Raw genomic sequence first — 6583 nt, 5'->3', positions numbered from 1 at the left:
CCTCTAGTCGATAACTAGCACTTTCAACACGTCGTGGAGGAAGGCAAACATCGGTGTTGCCAACACAAGTCATGCGTAAACGGATAAACTCGATCAATGAATCGAGAAAAAGACTTAGGGCAGCATCACATTTTTTTCCAGAAAGGAGGTTAAACCCCCGGCCTTTACATCATTACGATGCACACAACCATTCTTATTTATTATTAAACATAATACATAGCAAAGGCAACCACGACCGAGCCATTAAAGAGATGAAATAAACACCTGCGACTAACTTGAGTTCTTCCATGATAATGCCATCAAAAAGGGATAAACATCCTCACGTCGTCATCGTCATGTCCGGCCGGAAATCCGAAACCAGCCAATCAAGACCAGCACAATAGCAAGTAGACAACGACTTCAACAATGCAACAACACAATTTTGTCACCGATGAGCCCGACCAAAGGACAATGCAAGAGTTTTCACCCAGACATGAAGTGGTGTCGCAATCAGCATCTTCGGGATGACTCATTCAAGAGTTGCATTCGTCAGTACTCCACGCCTCGCCAAAAAAGCACTAGCAAATTTCTGAGATGATTTACTAACTTAATACCACCGCCACGGCTGTCACGGGACATCAAGTGGTGTTTAGTGCACAAAACTTTTTTTCGAGAGTACGCCAATAGCGTACCATATTTTTATAGAAGAGAGCAAATAATTACAAGAATCCAACAGTCAATGCGAACATCAAAGGTCAGAACACCCACACCTTAGAACCACAAGGCTAACTCCTCACAAATCTATCTAAACCACCCACACTGAAACCTACATGCGACCAATCACTAATTTCCCCAAGTATCGCCAAGGCAAGTTCTCTAGGGCGCACCACCTGCTCCGGCCTGTTGAAAACATGGGCATTTCTTTGTTTCCAAATGGCCCACAATGCTCCAATAACCAACGAGTCGAATCCTCTCTTCTCCTTCCCATGGAAGCCTCTCCTGGCCCTAAGCCACTACTCCTCAAGTGGCTCCTGCCCATCCGGAATGCCAACATTGATCTGCAGCATATCAAAATACGTGTGCCATACTTCTCTCGCGTAGGGGCACTACACCAAAATGTGTTTAACGTTGTCCTCCTCTTGTAAGAAAATGTAGCAGCTCGAAGGCTCGTCTTGAAGACCATGGCGTGCTCTCCTGTCAGAGGTCCACAATCTATGCTGCACCGCGAGCCAAGTAAATATCTTGCACTTGAGCGGGGCCCAGCTGCGCCAAATGGCTGCGGCCATGGGGAACCGAATTCCTCCCTGGCAGAGTTGCGTGTACGTGGATCTCGCAGTGTAGACTCCAGAAGGATCGTGTGGCCAACTGAATTCATCCTTGCTCTGAGTGACTCTCTGCACCGTCGCAATAGCATGCCTCAAGTGCACCATCTGTAGTAGACCCGTGAAGGAGAAATGGGAGTTAGAGTCACTGGTCCATCTCTCCTCAAGCAAAGCCTGGGCTACGGTCCTCGAGTTCCTGGTCCTCGTGTCAACCCCTTGCAGCACAAGTGGGGCGATGTCTCCTACCGAGAAACCGTGGATCCATCTGTCTCTCCAAAAAAGTACTCTATCACCCTTCCCGACAGTAATCTTCACAAGATTGTCAAAGACTTGTCTAGCCTCATCATCCACCATCAAATGCAGACCCTGCCAAGGCCTACGGGGATCGGTCCGCCTTAGCCACTCCCAACGCACTCTCAGCGCGATCGCTGCATGGACAAATTTTTCACTCCCAAACCTCCAAAGATAGTCGGCTTGCAAATGTTGTCCCACGCCACTAAGCATTGCCCTCCGGCGACCCGGTCTTTGCCAGCCCAAAAGAACGATCGCAGCCATCCGTTGATGTCTTCGAACACCCATGCGAGGGCGTCCATAACCAGTAAATGATGCACCGGCCTCGCCGAAATCACTGACTTAACCAGGACCAACCTCCCCGAGCGTTGCATCATACCTCTCTGCCATGCGGGAAGGAAGTTCCTGACCTGATCCAGTAGTGGCTGCCATTGCGTCCTCGTGAGTTGCCTTAGCGCGAGTTGCAACCCGAGGTACTTACAGGGGAAGCCACTCATGGCACATTGAAGGATTCCCTCGACTCTGGCTCTGTCTCCTTGGTTCTCCGTGATAAGAATGGCCATGGACTTATTGTAGTTCACTCGTAAACCCGATGCTTCTCCGAAGATTTCCAGCGCGTGCCTTACGAATTGCAAATCTGATTCCGAAGGCTTGACGAACAGCGCGACATCATCTGCATAGACCGACAGGCGTTGCGTGGCGGATATGCCCATGTAGGTACTGAGAACTCCCTCCTCTGACGCTTTGGCGACGATGGCAGAAAGCACATCCATAGCAATAACAAACAGCAGGGGGGAGACTGGGTCTCCTTGTCTTAATCCCTTTGCATGCCAAATTCTTCTGCCAGGCACTCCATTCACCACTATTTTTGTGCTCGCTGTCTGTAACAAGCTGGACACCCATTTCATCCAAACTCTCCCAAAGCCTTTAGCACGAAGCACTTCAAACAAAAATGGCCAAGACAGGGAGTCGAAACTCGAAAGCGCGTGTGATATCCAGTTTGAGGAATACTCCGGGTCTCTTTCTGGCATGGATTTTCCTCGCAACTTGTTTGACCAGCAAGTAGTTCTCGTGCAAGATACGATTCTTGATGAACGCAGACTGGTTAACTGCAACGAACTCATGCATTCTCCGCCGTGCTCTGTTGGCAAGCAGCTTGGCAAATAGGTTGGAGAAGCTATGGGGTAGACTTATGGGTCTAAAGTCACCCACCTCAATCGCATCCGACTTCTTCGGAATCAACACAATGAGGGCTCGGTTTAGTCTAGAAAAACCACGATCGTCTCCACACAGAGCTTGAGCAATGCTGCCATAACATCATTATTTATGATGGGCCACACCTTTTGGTAGAAAGCAACTGTGAAACCATCGGGACCGGGGGCACGGTCTGGCTGCATCTTTTTAATGACTCCCCAAACTTCCTCTTCCGTGAATAAAGCCTTCATATCATGCATGTCCCCAACTGCTCCACACCCAAGTAGTCCAGATCAAGGGAGTGGTTCCTTGCTTTCGCCGTGCCCAGAAGGTTTTGAAAGGCATTAGCGAATGCCTCTTCCATGCGGGATTGATCAGTAATAATCTCTTGACCGACCCTTATCTGCGGGATGAAGTTTTTAGTCCTTCTTCCGTTGGCCACCGACTGGAAAAATTTGGTGTTCGCGTCTCCTTCGCGCAGCCATCTAAACCTGGACCTCTGTCGCTCAATGGTGCGCTCCAAAGAAGCTAGCCCCAGCAAAGCCAGCTTCAGCGATCTTCTCAGCCAGGTCTCCAGCTCCGACAAACCTCTAGCTTCCATAGCCTGGTCGAGACGAAGGATCACGAACGAGGCCACGGACATGAGTAACTTGATGTTGCCAACTCTCTTTTGTCCCCAAGCTTGCAGTGCCACTCCTGCATTCCTAAACAGGGCGTCCAACCGTTTGAAAGGATCCACGATCGCGGGGTCGCAAACCCAAGCCTCGCTGACGGCCTGATCGAAGCCATCAATCTTGAGCCAAAAGGACTCAAACCGGAACATTTTCTTCGGCCAATGCTGCATCATGGCCGAGAGGTGCAGGGGCGCATGGTCCGAGACGTTAGTAGAAAGCGCATGGAGGAAGTCGTCATGCCGAGCCAGCTCCCAATCTATTGAGACCAAGATGCGATCAATCTTGGTGAAAGTAGGAACCTCCAGCTCATTCGTCCACATGAAACGGCGTCCGTGCATGTAAAGCTCCTTCAACTCGTTGTTATCAACAAAGGCTCTAAATTTATTCATCATAGTGCGATTGAGGTTCAGGTTGCTCTTCTCCGAGGCACGTAGTATCATGTTGAAGTCGCCAAGCACCATCCAAGGACCCGGGCACAGCGCTCTCCTTGCCTCCAAATCGGCTAAGCATCCATTCAGGAATGACCGTGAAGAGTTCTACTACAGTGGCACTCTCTGACAGCACCCCTTGGTTCACCCAACGCGCACCTCTTCATCAGTACTCAATCATCCTTGTTTTATTGGCCAGTTGGGAGTGAAACTTGGTCTGAAATCTAGCTTAATGATGCACGCATAGAACAGATTGTGGAATACAATGGCCAATTCATCCTGATTGATTATCATTATAGGATCTACAGTTTGCAGCTAGCCCCTCAGCTTGGTCTACAGGAGATAAAGACTTTGTGGTGGGATGGCATGGATGAATGCCCATATTTAAGACCATGGCTAGTTGTATGTGGCGACATGCTTCTCATTGTTGATCATTGCATCAACTTATCATTGGGAGCACCAGTGACCTATAAACCCTACTGCCTCGATATCTGTACCAAGCCGGCAAAATGGGTGGAGGTAAGGGCATCTCCACCCGTCCTCCTAGGAAGGCCCCCCAAGCACTTTTTTTAGCGCCGGCGGCAAAAAATGCTCCCAGTCAGGCCCCCACGACCACGTTTTTCGCCGGATTTGACTAAAGTTATGGCCGGCGCGCGCAAGTGAAACCCAGGAAAGCGGGAGGCAGCTGGGGGCGCCGGCGCGATACTTTTGCTGCCAAAGGCCCACTGCCAGCCTCTCTAAATCTCTCTCTCCTTCTTTTTCTGACTTGGCCCACCATGTGATGCATGCAAAAAAAAGCTCTCTCCCGCATGCCCGCCTCGCTCCTCCGCTCTCTCTCCTCTCTCCCCTGCTCCTCGCTCCGGCGATCCTGGACGCCCTCCACCGGCGAGCCGGCCCCGTCTCCCCTCGCTGGCCTCGCCCACATCTCCTCGGAGGAGCCGCAAGCGGCCGACCCCGTCTCCCGTCACCGGCCTCGCTCGCATCTCCCCGGAGGAGCCGCAAGAGGCCAGCCCCGTCGCCCGTCGTTGGCCCCCCGTCGCGCCTCCCCGGAGCAGCCGCGTTGTGCTGCTACGGCTCGTCTCCGAGCCTAGCGAGCGGCTAGGCGGACTACTGGGAGCTCGCAGAGCATGACGGGCAGCAGGAGTGGGCTTGGGCAGCTCGACATCGAGTCGTTCTTCGTTCATGGCGGATGGCAGAGCCGGTGGTTGCGGCCAACTAGCTAGAGGAGGAGACGGAGCTTAGGAGGGGAGGCAGGAGCGGCGGTGCTCAGAAGAGCTCAAGGGGGCTCAGCGAGAAGCTCAGTAGCAGTAGCCGGCCTTGTGGCCGCGGCTGTTGCTCCTCGTCTTCCTGTCTCCCCCCTGCTCGAGCGAGGCTGCTGCTCGTTGAGGGAGCGCGCCGCGCGGAGTCGCGCAGGGCTGCGAGGGCGGGGAGGGGAGAGGGGACAGGACGCGGCTGCGCGTGCCGCGACGTCGAGGCAGGCGGAGATGCGGGAGCTGGCGCGGCGAGGTGGGAGAGAGCGAGAGCGAGCAAACGGCGACTTCGGCCATGGCGTCCAGGGAGCGAGGGAGAGAGTAGGGGAGAATGAGGTGTCGCGATGCATGCGAGCAGGCAGGAGGCGTGGCGCGCTCGGGGCCGGTTGGGGAGGACGACGGCTGGCAAAGTTCTCGATCCCATGCCAAATATTTCGCCGGGCCAACCCCAAGAAGCAAAAAAAATGCCGGCTGGGGAGCACAACGGCTGGAGATGCCCTAAAGAAGCTGGAAAATTGGGCACTCTTTGTTGGGGGTTTTGTGATGAGCACACCGTTTTCTTGCATGAGCCCATAACTATGGGGAGCGAGGAGGAACTGCTTGTACTATGACCATTACTCTGAACCTTGGAGCATACATGGGTTTGGTGATGAGGCAGATGCTGTGTGGGATCCGTCGACCAATCCTGACCTTCCGTACAGAAAAAACTGGTACCACCAGCTGCAGGCCCTCTGGGTGTATCCAAGTGTGTTCGATTCTGATAGCGAGTGACCGCTGTGTGTTACTGCAGTTTTCTGCTTTGCCTTCACCTTCCAACAGAGAGCATAGCCTTTTCCAGCTTCGGCAGAGGATGCTTCATGGAGGCATTATTACTTGAGCTTTTGTTGTTAGTTTCATCGTTCAGATTTTAGAACTCTGTAGGAAATTTTTATGCTGGATTTAAGGCCTACTCCAGCTTCTGCAGTTGGCTTCACCATTCATATTTGTACTGTGCCGTGTAATCTTTCACTGGATGGGTGTGTACTTATCCACACTATTTGTGTGCTAGAACTGACAAGTTTCATGTGCCTTCCCTGTCTCAACTCTTTCTCAATGAAGAACTGCATGTCCTAACCTTTTCATGAAAAAAAGTATCTTACATCACATTTGAATATTTTCTGTGATTGGCTGCATGTAGCAAGTCACTGTCCGTTTGGAGGCATTCTTGTTTGTACTTCTGAATCTTTGAACAATGTTATCGCGCACCGTCAAGTAGATGTGGACCTTCTATAAATTGTATGAAAACTTGCACAAGCATCGCATTCACCGGCAGTAAGTATTAACTATAGTAAGCATATCATGTGCTAATGGTCATGAGCTATATGTTAACCATCTGCTTTGGTGCTATGCGTCGTTTAACTCAGGATGTGCTTCGCAAGTTGGCAAGATGGCTTGTGGTTCAGAAT

General features: G+C 51.7%; 1 pseudogene; it reads left to right on the top strand.

Annotated features, from left to right (window-relative positions):
* The first annotated feature begins 3898 nt into the window (after nucleotides 1–3898).
* LOC119333241 lies at nucleotides 3899–5909 on the top strand (annotated as a pseudogene).
* The last annotated feature ends 674 nt before the right edge of the window (nucleotides 5910–6583 follow it).

The sequence above is a fragment of the Triticum dicoccoides genome, chromosome 7A, assembly GCF_002162155.2.
Source record: "Triticum dicoccoides isolate Atlit2015 ecotype Zavitan chromosome 7A, WEW_v2.0, whole genome shotgun sequence".
NCBI classification, from domain to species: domain Eukaryota; kingdom Viridiplantae; phylum Streptophyta; class Magnoliopsida; order Poales; family Poaceae; genus Triticum; species Triticum dicoccoides.
The sequence above is the reverse complement of the archived record's forward strand: the minus strand, read 5'-3'. Positions and strand labels throughout refer to the sequence as shown.